The following is a 12,830-nucleotide window of genomic DNA, read 5'->3' as shown; positions in this document are numbered from 1 at the left end:
GATAAAATTATCAAACCATATGATAAAACGGTTAACACATGATGAAACGTATAAATGATGATACAATTATCAATACTTAATAAAATGATCAATATACATGATAAAATGATTAACACATGATAACATTATGAACACATATGATACATTTCTCAACACACATGATAAAGCTATCAACACACATGATAACATTATCAACACACATGATAACATTATCAACACACATGATAACATTATCAACACACATGATAACATTATCAACACACATGATAACATTATCAACACCCATGATAAAACTATCAACACACATGACAACATTATCAACACACATGATAACATTATCAACACACATGATAACATTATCAACACACATGATAACATTATCAACACACATGATAACATTATCAACACACAAGATAACATTATCAACACACATGATAACATTATCAACACCCATGATAACATTATCAACACCCATGATAAAACTATCAACACACATGATAACATTATCAACACACATGACAAAACTATCAACACACATGATAACATTATCAACACACATGATAACATTATCAACACACATGATAAAACTATCAACACACATGATAACATTATCAACACACATGACAAAACTATCAACACACATGATAACATTATCAACACACATGATAAAACTATCAACACACATGATAACATTATCAACACACATGATAACATTATCAACACACATGATAACATTATCAACACACATGATAACATTATCAACACACATGATAACATTATCAACACACATGATAACATTATCAACACCCATGATAAAACTATCAACACACATGATAACATTATCAACACACATGACAAAACTATCAACACACATGATAACATTATCAACACACATGATAACATTATCAACACCCATGATAAAACTATCAACACACATGATAACATTATCAACACACATGACAAAACTATCAACACACATGATAACATTATCAACACACATGACAAAACTATCAACACACATGATAACATTATCAACACCCATGATAACATTATCAACACACATGACAAAACTATCAACACACATGATAACATTATCAACACACATGATAACATTATCAACACACATGATAAAACTATCAACACACATGATAACATTATCAACACACATGACAAAACTATCAACACACATGATAACATTATCAACACACATGATAAAACTATCAACACACATGATAACATTATCAACACACATGATAACATTATCAACACACATGATAACATTATCAACACACATGATAACATTATCAACACACATGATAACATTATCAACACCCATGATAAAACTATCAACACACATGATAACATTATCAACACACATGACAAAACTATCAACACACATGATAACATTATCAACACACATGACAACATTATCAACACCCATGATAAAACTATCAACACACATGACAACATTATCAACACACATGATAACATTATCAACACACATGATAACATTATCAACACACATGATAACATTATCAACACACATGATAACATTATCAACACCCATGATAACATTATCAACACCCATGATAAAACTATCAACACACATGATAACATTATCAACACACATGACAAAACTATCAACACACATGATAACATTATCAACACACATGATAACATTATCAACACACATGATAAAACTATCAACACACATGACAACATTATCAACACACATGATAACATTATCAACACACATGATAAAACTATCAACACACATGACAACATTATCAACACACATGATAACATTATCAACACACATGATAAAACTATCAACACACATGACAACATTATCAACACCCATGATAAAACTATCAACACACATGACAACATTATCAACACACATGATAACATTATCAACACACATGATAACATTATCAACACACATGATAACATTATCAACACACATGATAACATTATCAACACCCATGATAACATTATCAACACCCATGATAAAACTATCAACACACATGATAACATTATCAACACACATGACAAAACTATCAACACACATGATAACATTATCAACACACATGATAACATTATCAACACACATGATAAAACTATCAACACACATGATAACATTATCAACACACATGACAAAACTATCAACACACATGATAACATTATCAACACACATGATAAAACTATCAACACACATGATAACATTATCAACACACATGATAACATTATCAACACACATGACAAAACTATCAACACACATGATAACATTATCAACACACATGATAAAACTATCAACACACACGATAACATTATCAACACACATGACAAAACTATCAACACACATGATAACATTATCAACACACATGATAACATTATCAACACACATGACAAAACTATCAACACACATGATAACATTATCAACACACATGACAAAACTATCAACACACATGATAACATTATCAACACACATGATAAAACTATCAACACACATGATCAAATGTCCTCATCTGCCTTTGGAATGAAACGGCTCAGACGCCATAATTGACCTCTGTGTGCACACCAACCCCTCATGCCACCGTAACCCCCCTCCGCCCCACCCCTCCGACTCCAAGCCCCCACATCCCAATGGATGAATTTAAGTGTTCCTTGATGTGTAAATCTTCTGGTGCAGATGTTGAATAATTCATCAGGAGCTTGTTGTCAATAAAACATCTGCTGCCAGACGTCTTCATAGCCGATTGATTGAAGCTGTTTTGTCTGCTGCTGTTAAATCTGCTGTTTGTTTTTGCTTCATAGCCACTTAGCAAGGCAGCACGGCTTTTTACTCGTTTTAATCAGGGTCATTTATCCTCATCCAGAAAACACCACAAACAATCAGACAATTTTAAATGCCAAAGGGAGAACACTATTCGGTTTTGGTTGTTGCATCACAGCATATAATTTCAGTCACAATCATAGCGATCTAGTTCATGTGCCTGCAGAACATAAATTGGATATTATGGGTGTCCTGATATGTTTTTACTTCCAATACGATACAGACATACTGCCATTATTTTTTATAGTGTGCAATGTCAGAAAAGCTTTGATCAAGTGGAATTAGTCAAACAGAGAAGAGTGGTCTGTACTCAAAACACTAACCTATTATTAACTGCCTGGAATAAAGTTAAAGTTAAAGTTAAAATACCAATGATTGTCACAAACACACTAGGTGTGGTGAGATTATCCTCTGCATTTGACCCATCGCCCTCATCCCCTGGGAGGTGAGGGGAACAGTGAGCAGCAGCGGTGGCCGCGCCCAGGAATATTTTTTGGTGATTTAACCCCCAATTCCAACCCTTGATGCTGAGTGCCAAGCAGGGAGTTAATGGGTCCCATTTTTATAGTCTTTGGTATGAATGGACTCATACTGTCTTTAAGTTTAAGTGTAATGGTAGTTTTTTTAGTGACACATAGCAGCTACCATAATCAATTAAGTGTAGCTGATGACGCAGTAAGTTGAATGATGCGGTCATGTTTGTTACTGGTACTTTGTAATACACTTCTGCTTTGGAGACTTTGTATGTGTAAGTAATATTAAGTTAAAGTTAAAGTACCAATGATTGTCACACACACTAGGTGTGGCAAAATTATTCTCTGCATTTGACCCATCACCCTTGATCACCCCCTGGGAGGTGAGGGGAGCATAGAGCAGTAGCGGTGGCCGCGCCCGGGAATCATTTGTGGTGATTTAACCTCCAATTCCAACCCTTGATGCTGAGTGCCAAGCAGGGAGGTAATGGGTCCAATTTTTATAGTCTTTGGTATGACTCGGGCAACCATAATTATTTGATACTTGTTTATATTGACAAATGTGCTGTTTTAGACAACAATATTGTTCAATGAAGGACATACGTATTACGTATGTCTAGCTTGTGTGCTATTGTGTGCTTAACTGTTGTGTAGCTGCTAGGTCCTAGTAGCCTATAGCCTACCATGATTACTTTTTGTAAATGACTTGACTAAAATACAAAAAAGACCAACCTTGTGTGCTTATTGGAGAACATTTAAATCAGTGTTTCTTCACCGTGGGGCCAATAATTATATTAGTTTTTTTCAGTCACTAACGAGCGTTCATCCAAGCAATTGTCACATTTTCAAAACTCTAAACACAACTAGCACTGCATCGGTCTTTTGTGGCCATACAATTCAGACGTTTCATGTCGTTTTCACACAATATGCAGTCAGTGAACACATTCCCAAGCGTTTACATTTTCTTAACAGACAAACTATACCTCCCAACAAAATTATGCATTGTTTTTGTATTATTTACAAATGTTAACACACAACATCCCACAATAGCAAAAACAATATTCCAAACCTTATATACAGTATAAAAACCTCTGCTTCTGCGGTAACACCAGTTACAGTATCTCTCGATTTTAAAAAAAAACCTTTTTATTTGTCTCAGATTTTAATTTGTACTGCATGTCATTGACTACTGTGATATGTACTTTACCTGACTATGGTCAAAATAAATATTTTCAGTTTGCAGCATCAAACTTCCAGTTTTGATGCTGCAAAAACAAGTTCTTGAAAAGATTACAGGATATTTTTACTTTCTCTTTAGGTCCTTATGTATAGGCCCACTTCAAAGTAAACAATGACAATTGCTATGGATTTGCCAATATATTTTGTCAAGTTACAGTAACCATTCATCACATATGCTAAAAAAGTCGGACAAAATGCCCCAAACATGTGGTTTTTTATAGTATAAAATAGGGGTTTTTACAAATGTGTTTTGTATTTATCACTGTTCTGGGTAACTCACTCCAATAGTGTCTTATCATTTGAAGTTTGTGTGAGTGAGATGAAAATAAAACTGCATTTTTACAAATGCTTGCTTTATTTTGATGAATGGGCATATGTTTTGACAGAAGTGTGTCATTTTGCAAATAATAAGAATATTGAACGTGGTGTTTGGAAAAGTGTGTATATCTTTTGAACAAAGACACAGTTAGTAAAATTGTGTTTAAGGAAATGGAAGTCCTGTTTCTCAGCTGTGCTCTGCATCGGTACTCAGTTGTAATACACTTTTCCACCACTTGTGGCAGTAATGACAATATCAAAACACATAAGAACTCTGGAGAAATGTCTTAAATGTAAAAAAAATATGACTAAAGTGGAGAAGCTGTATTTTCTTTTGCACTTTACTTCTATTGAGAGGTTGTTTAAGGAACATATATTTTGTTATTATTTATTACAAGTTGGCATTTGTTTATTTTAGCCCTGTGTAATCGTATGTTCATCAGTTTTATGGGTCCCTACATTTGCAGTATGATTGATTAGTATTTATGTTGTGATCAGCCTGGCCTAATAATCTTTGTGATTAACACATGCTTTCATATTGACAAGGTTTATCTTGTTAAAATACAAGTAGGTTAGATATAATTATTACATATTAAAAATCAAGCGTAAGATTATTACATTTGAGTGGGTCCCGGGCTCCTGTGTAGTGGAAAAAAAACAACATCTTGTTTAATTCGCTCTGCCTAATAATGAATTACAGTGAAAGCAGTAAAATGTTTAACAATTACATATTTTTGCATAAATAAATACATTATAATACCAACACTTCAAAACAAGTTAGCGGTTACAACAGCTTCTCCTTCAGCTGCTATGCTTCATTTCTTGTTTTCGGACATGCACACACAGTGTAGTTTGTGTAGTTGTTACATTTTTCTCTCTCTAAACTATTGTTAATCAACATGCTAATTTCCTGTTAGCTGTAACGTGTTTCTAGCTACACTTTTCTTAAAATGTAATAACCACTTTCTGTATTCTTCGGGTGTTTCACAACTCTATGCTAGCCTAGCGGTTAGCATGGCTCCTTGTCATCTCCTGGCCTCTCTTGTTCGTTGCATCACATGTTTAGCTATTCATTCAGTGATAATGATACTTGCTATGTGACAAGTAGCTTAGATGTGCGACTTTACACAGTGTACACGATGGACATACTTAAACCATGTGAGCTGCACTGTGGAAAAAAAAAATAAAAACAATATTTGACGGTAAAAACTGGAAGCTCAGTTGCCAGAATTTTAGTATAACATTTACTGTGGTTTTTCCACCAAATTATACTGAAAATTAAAAACTTGTACCACTTATATTTTTATGGTAAAATTCTGATGGCAGAGCTACCGTATGTTGTTTTTTTCACTATACAGTAAAATCTAATAAAACAATGTTTACTATGTGTTAAACCAGGCATTGACTAAAAAAGATGCCATTGACTAAGTTTCGTAGTCAATAAATATGACTAATTACGGCAGCACAATTTGTGTATTTACACCTTTATCCAGATTGTCACCAAAACATGTATTTAATCCGAAGGAAGTTGCAAAGTAGCCTGTTGCTCTCATACATACATAAATATTAGGGATGTAATGATATCAAAATGTCACAGAACAATATCGTCGTGGTATTAAGGCCACAGTACAATATTATTGTGGCATAGTCAAAATAAATAATGGCTTGTTAAAATTACCAAATGAAAAATAAAATGAAGTGGCAGGAATGTTAAGGATGAACACATTTACTGTAATTGAACACAAAACAAATTGCTCAAATGTTTTAATCATTGTACAAACAAGTTTTTTTAAGTGCAAAGAATAGTGCAGGAACATAAAGTGTTTCAAGTTACTTTAACCGACAATGTAAACATCAAGTTTAACAAGTGTAAAACAATAATGTTCACTTCAACTTTAAACTTCCCGAGAAGCATCGTCCTCTGCAGTGGACATTTTTGTATTAGGAAAATGTTTTTTTCTAAGAAAAGTAAACTAACAATTTAACTTTCAATAATGTAAACACCCCACAAATTGATGTTTGGCCTCTCTTGCTTCCTGGCTTCACGTCAAGGATATTTTCTGTCCAGGGTGTACGCCGCCTTCCGCCCGAATGCAGCTAAGATAGGGTCCAGCACCCCCCGCGACCCCGAAAGGGACAAGCGGTAGAAAATGGATGGATGGATGGACGGTTGATCAAGTGGCCTATTACTTGTATTCTTTGTTGTAGGTGTGGCGGTGTGCAGTGTTTTTTTTTGCATGTCTGTGCTCCCACATGAGGATTTATGCCAAAGGAAATAACTCCTTGTCTGCTCATTCATCAGACTGATGAGAGACTCCAGGATATTTTTTTCTCCTCCATTGTTTTTGTGTTCACTGTAAAACCAAAATGTGTCAATACTTCTGATTTACTTTTCGCAGAAGGTTTTCCACTCTGCTCGCCTACGATGCACAAAGGATCATGGGAGATGTAGTTCTGAGACCAGTCCATTTAATCGCGCCTGAAAAAACTACATTGACGGGAGTACTCCAAGTTCTCGTTTGCTATCGCCACATACCAAGGCATTATTGCTAGCATTTTGAAACCGAAATACTGCGATATTTACAATACCATTACATCCCTGACAAACATGATATAGATTAGGGATGGGCGATATAGACAAAAAAGTATATCTCTATATATATAATTTTACTTAAATCTCAATATTCAATATATATGTCGATATATTTTCCGGTGAAAGTATACATATAAAGATATTCATATTTGAGCGAGATTCACTGAAATTGAACTGCATGACAGGTGCACTGTAAACAGTCAGTGGCTCTTTTATTAAAGGGGAACATTATCACAATTTCAGAAGGGTTAAAACCATTACAAATCAGTTCCCAGTGGCTTATTTTATTTTTTGAAGTTTTTTTCAAAATTTTACCCATCACGCAATATCCCTAAAAAAAGCTTCAAAGTGCCTGATTTTAACCATCGTTATATACACCCGTCCATTTTCCTGTGACGTCACACAGTGATGCCAATACAAACAAACATGGTGGATAGAACAGCAAGTTATAGCGGCATTAGCTCGGATTCAGACTCGGATTTCAGCGGCTTAAGCGATTCAACAGATTAGGCATGTATTGAAACGGATGGTTGTAGTGTGGAGGCAGGTAGCGAAAACCAAATTGAAGAAGAAACTGAAGCTATTGAGCCATATCGGTTTGAACCGTATGCAAGCAAAACCGACGAAAACGACACGACAGCCAGCGACACGGGAGAAAGCGAGGACGAATTCGGCGATCGCCTTCTAACCAACGATTGGTATGTGTTTGTTTGGCATTAAAGGAAACTAACAACTATGAACTAGGTTTACAGCATATGAAATACATTTGGCAACAACATGCACTTTGAGAGTGCAGACAGCTCGGTTTTTATCAATTAATATATTCTGTAGACATACCCTCATCCGCTCTCTTTTCCTGAAAGCTGATCTGTCCAGTCCAGTTGGAAGTGCATCTGCTTTGAGTGTCGCAGGATATCCACACATTCTTGCCATCTCTGTCGTAGCATAGCTTTCGTCGGTAAAGTGTGCGGAACAAACGTCCAATTTCTTGCCACTTTGGCATCTTTGGGTCACTGGTGCAACTTGAATCCGTCCCTGTTCGTGTTGTTACACCCTCCGACAACACACCGACGAGGCATGATGTCTCCAAGGTACGGAAAACAGTCGAAAAAATGGAAAATAACATAGCTGATTTGACTCGGTGTTTGTAATGTGTTTGAGAAAATGGCGGATTGCTTCCCGATGTGACGTCACAACGCGAATAATAGACGTCACAACGCGAATAATAGAAAGGCGTTTAATTCGCCAAAATTCACCCATTTAGAGTTTGGAAATCGATTAAAAAAATATATGTTTTTTTTTTCTGCAACATCAAGGTATATATTGACACTTACATAGGTCTGCTGATAATGTTCCCCTTTAACCCAGTTTAGTCAAGATGGGTATTAACAGCACAGAAAATAAACTGTTTAAGTAGCACAGAATTACATAACATAAATAAAATAGAAAAATATTCTTTCTACGTAAAATAAATAACATAGCTGTGCAAATAATACATTTTTGGCAGCATTTCTCGTGCGAAATATGCCCGACTTGGCAACTCGAGAACAGTTTTGGTTTGGATTTGGGCTTACATGGTAAACAACTCAAATTCATTTTTTATCCAGACGCATACATTTGTCCAAATGTGGCCAAGTAGATGCATTGTGGGTTTCCTGGACGTCGTCTACATCGCTAAAAGAAAAATCTAAACAAGAGAAGCCCTCTATCTTCTACTAGTTTTTTTAATACATAAATTGCTCTTCTCTCGTACGACTCTCTCGTAGTCATTTGGGATGTCTGTTGTGATTTCCCTTCCTGGTTCGATGAGACAACTTATCTTGCCTCTGATTGGCCTGTCCCTAGGGTTTTGCCATAATCTCAACTAGGGATATCCTAGATAAATGCTTTAAAATGTAATATCGGAAATTATCGGTATCAGTTTCAAAATTATCGGTATCGGTTTCAAAAAGTAAAATGTATGACTCTTTAAAACGCCGCTGTGTACATGGACGTAGGGTGTAGTACAGAGCGTCAATAAACCTTAAAGGCACTTCCTTTGCGTGCCGGCCCAGTCACATAATGCAAGTCATACTTGGTCAACAGCCATATAGGTCACACTGAGGTTGGCCGTATAAACATCTTTAACACTGTTACAAATATGCGCCACACTATGAACCCACACCAAACAAGAATGACAAACACATTTCGGGAGAACATCCGCACCGTAACACAACATAAACACAACAGAACAAATACCCAGAACCCCTTGCAGCACAAACTCTTCCGGGACGCTGCAATTCTCCCCCCCCTACCCCCTAGCCCCCCCCCCCCCCCCCCTACCTCGACCCCGCCCCCGCCCACCTCAACCTCCTCATGCTCTCTCAGGGAGAGCATGTCCCAAATTCCAAGCTGCTGTTTTGAGGCATGTTAAAAAAAATAATGCACTTTGTGACTTCAATAATAAATATGTCAGTGCCATGTTGGCATTTTTTTCCATAACTTGAGTTGATTTATTGATATACTTGTTACATTGTTTAATGCATCCAGCGGGGCATCACAACAAAATTAAGCATAATAATGTGTTAATTCCACGACTGTATGTATCGGTATCGGTTGATATTGGAATCGGTAATCAAGAGTTGAACCATATTGGAATATCGGATATCGGCAAAAAAGCCATTATCGGACATCTCTAATCTCAACCAATTGTGATTCATCATAGTAAACAACCAACTAATCATGGATGTTTTTATACTTGCAAGCACGTCTTGGATGGAGGAAGGGGAGGGGTTTAGTAGGGAGTGTGAGGGAGTGGGAAGGGAAGCGAGGGAGAACAAGGAACACAACAAATAAGCGGTGTTTTTTAACGTGAAATTAATTATATTGATATTACGATATTTTCTTAAATCATATCTTGTTTAAAAATATATCGATATATCTTCCAAACTCAATATATACATTAGCATTTACATTATTACACAGATATACTAAATCCTAGGGGTGTCCTGAAACAACGTTTTCACTTCCTATAATATCCAGATATTTGAGCCTTAAGTTATGGCTGTTACCGATATCAATCTGATACAATATCAGATGAAATCATACATACTGTTGTTATTTTCTAGCGTGGAATGTTAGAGAAGGTTTAATCAAGTGAAATGAGTCAAACAGAGAACAATGGTAGGTGTGTGGCTGTTTAGACTGCAATATTGTTCAATGAAGGACACTTATTACGTATGTCTAGCTTGTGTGCTATTGTGTGCTTAGCTGTTGTGTAGCTGCTAGGTCCTAGTAGCCAATAGTCTACCACGTTTACCTTTTGTAAATGACTTGACTGAAATACAACAAAAGTCCAACCTTGTGTGCTTATTAGAGGACATTTAGATGTTAACTGGCTGTCCAGTTTGCACAAGTAAACACGCTGAAGGACTGTTTGTATCGGACATTATTTCACACATTTTACATGCAAGCCCTTTTCATCCGACACCGTTTTATTTTTATTTTTGCTGATATGCAATATTTGACCGAAACACCCTTAACCCTTGTGTAATGTTCATATTGTTGTTACTCAGCCAGCGTTTGTGGGTCTGATGGACCCGTTGGATTTTGTGGCTTTTAATGCCTCACAATCAAACACTTTTGTGTTAAAATACTGAACAGATGTTTACCTTATCCCAATAAACATCTGTTCAGTATTTTAACATAAAAGTGTTTGATTGTGAGGCATTAAAAGCCACAAAATGCAACGGGTCCATCAGACCCACAAACGCTGGCTGAGTAACAACAATATGAACGTTGCTCGGAAAATTTCTCTGCCAGTTTCTGCATCCCACAGGGATTCTTCTTTTGTGTTTCTGCACCTGCGGTTCCCACACAAGGTTGCAACATTGTTTGTCAACACTGCTCTCATTTTCTCACACATTTGACCCTCTGATGTTCTGTGTACCTACACTCTGTCCTCCTCCTGTCTAGGCCTGCTGTGTGTGTGTACGTGTGTGTGTACGTGTGTATGTGTGTGTGTGTGTGTGTGTGTGTGTGTGTGTGTGTGTGTGTGTGTGTGTGTGGTACACAGAACGTCAATTTCCACACTTCTATTAGCCCCGGGTCCAGTGGACCCAGACATCTTATATGTAATAGAAATGTGTAGGGGGGGTGTATGGTGTGTGGTCATTAAATATGTATTCTGATATATGTTCTTTACAGAAAATGAGCTGAAGTCAGTGAGTCTCAGTTTGAAAAATTAATTAATTGTATAATTTTTCTTTTAATAAAACATGAAAACGGGTCCCACAGACCCGAACACCACACAAGGGTTAACCCTACAAAGTAAACAAAAACACTAATATAATACTAAAATACCATACAATACTAATACTATAAACATTGCATACATAAGCAGGCAATAATACTAATAACTTACCAGAAGAAAATCACCAACATTACTAATCAAATTTAAAATGGGGACTAATCCAAATAATACATGTCACTTTTAGGGTCAATACTTTACATGCACACTTTTTTTATTTTTTCCAAAAGCTCTCTTTGCTGAGTGTCATAATAATGTGTGTAACATCCAACATCTCCATCATGACTCACACACTCCAGGAGTGCAGGGGATATTGATGAGGATGAGGATGGTGCAGGTGGAAGTTGGGAACCATCAATCTACATTCTCATCCAGGGAGGAGGAAGATGATGAGGAGGAAGGCAGATAAAGCATGCTTTTAAGATGACCATCATCACATTCATCACACTTGCTAGTGATTGGCTGGGAGCCAACCAAACAGTCACATGGTGGCGTTGTGACTTTCAATGGCACGCATGAACAACAAATCCAACGTCTTACCTTTCTTGTGTGCGTGTCATGCATGCTGTGGAGGCATGTTGCAGACTTTCCCACGCGGGGACGCGGGCGAGGATGTCCGGATGGAGCCGAGCTGCTGTGGGCTGCGCTCGGCCGAGCAGCTGCGCTCCTTTTTTTTCTTTTTCTTTTAAAGCTTTCAAAAGCAAAACATTTCTGTGGCCCATCCGACTCTTTTGTGTGGTCTGTGGAGTGAAAGCATCTTGGTTGTTTTTGAGGTGTGGTTTAGTTCAGGCAGTACGGATCCTTGTTGTGCACGCAGAGTCCTCCTCTCTGTGCGTGTGCGCGCCCTCACACGCACGGTTTGGATGCTCGGAGGTGAGGCAAGTGTGGGAGTGTCTTCCATCACTGCCACGCTCCTCCTGCACCGCCACTTATTATTTGATACACCTTATTTCTACTATATGCTGCAAGTGGACACAATAATAGGTACACCTGCGCAATGTAATGCATGTATGAAAAATAAGTGTGCTCAGTTTGGATGGATGTTGTCACACATTCTCAAATGAATGTTTTATTGTGAATGGA

General features: G+C 37.0%; 1 protein-coding gene across 1 annotated transcript in view; it reads right to left on the bottom strand.

Moving 5' to 3' along the window:
• syndig1l (synapse differentiation inducing 1-like) overlaps nt 1–12,592 on the bottom strand; it is a 109,546-nt gene extending 96,954 nt beyond the window's left edge. Inside the window, exon 1 of the mRNA XM_061929625.2 lies at nt 12,288–12,592. The gene's annotated coding sequence lies outside the window, so the exon portion shown is untranslated. The remainder of the gene's footprint in view (nt 1–12,287) is intronic.
• Between the last annotated feature and the right edge of the window lie 238 nt (nt 12,593–12,830).

Source organism: Nerophis lumbriciformis, linkage group LG34 (assembly GCF_033978685.3).
Source record: "Nerophis lumbriciformis linkage group LG34, RoL_Nlum_v2.1, whole genome shotgun sequence".
Taxonomy (NCBI): Eukaryota; Metazoa; Chordata; class Actinopteri; order Syngnathiformes; family Syngnathidae; genus Nerophis; species Nerophis lumbriciformis.
The sequence above is the reverse complement of the archived record's forward strand: the minus strand, read 5'-3'. Positions and strand labels throughout refer to the sequence as shown.